The sequence below is a fragment of the Pelmatolapia mariae genome, linkage group LG8 (assembly GCF_036321145.2).
Source record: "Pelmatolapia mariae isolate MD_Pm_ZW linkage group LG8, Pm_UMD_F_2, whole genome shotgun sequence".
Taxonomy (NCBI): domain Eukaryota; kingdom Metazoa; phylum Chordata; class Actinopteri; order Cichliformes; family Cichlidae; genus Pelmatolapia; species Pelmatolapia mariae.
In genome coordinates, this window is record NC_086234.1 from 14,364,046 (window position 1) to 14,364,753 (window position 708).

Sequence of the window (708 nt, forward strand, 5' to 3'; positions counted from 1 at the left end):
TGCCTCTGACTGGATATCTTCTCTTTTTCTGATCATTCTCTGTAAACTGTAGAGATGATTGTGTGGGAAAATCCCAGCAGAGAAGCAGTTCCTGAAATAGTCAGAAAAGCCACATTCAAAATCACTTTAATCACCTTTCTGATGCCCAGTTAGAACTCCAGTGGGTCATCTTGACCATGTCTACATTGCTAAATGCATTGCCAAATGATTGGCTGATTAGATATTTACATTCACAAGCAGTAGAACAGGTGTACCTAACAAAGTTCTGTTGACACTTAGTCCACATATTTAAAAAGGTGCGAAAGGGGAAAAAATACTATTTGCTTTCTGGAAATTAACCAAAATGTATGGACATATTTATATTTAAATGGACATGCTTCAGCTTGGTACGCCTTTCAGGTCCAGTCAGGAGAATGTCTGTAAAGCAGCAGTTTGGACTTTAAATCCTCTGAATGGAAGATTGCTTTGATGGACAGCGGCACAGCGACGTGCATGACCTCAAGTACCGCTGACACCGCTGCTTTTGAAGTGGGACCTAAAGCTGACAAAAGTCACTGAGAGGGAGGTCATCTCGGCGCAAAAATCGCTTTGTCACCTGAATTAGGCTCAATTCCACCACACCCGATAAACAGAAACCAGGACAACAGATGCTAGTGTCAACAGGAAGGAGGAAAAGCACAAAGCAAGACTGCTGCAGGACATTCAAGA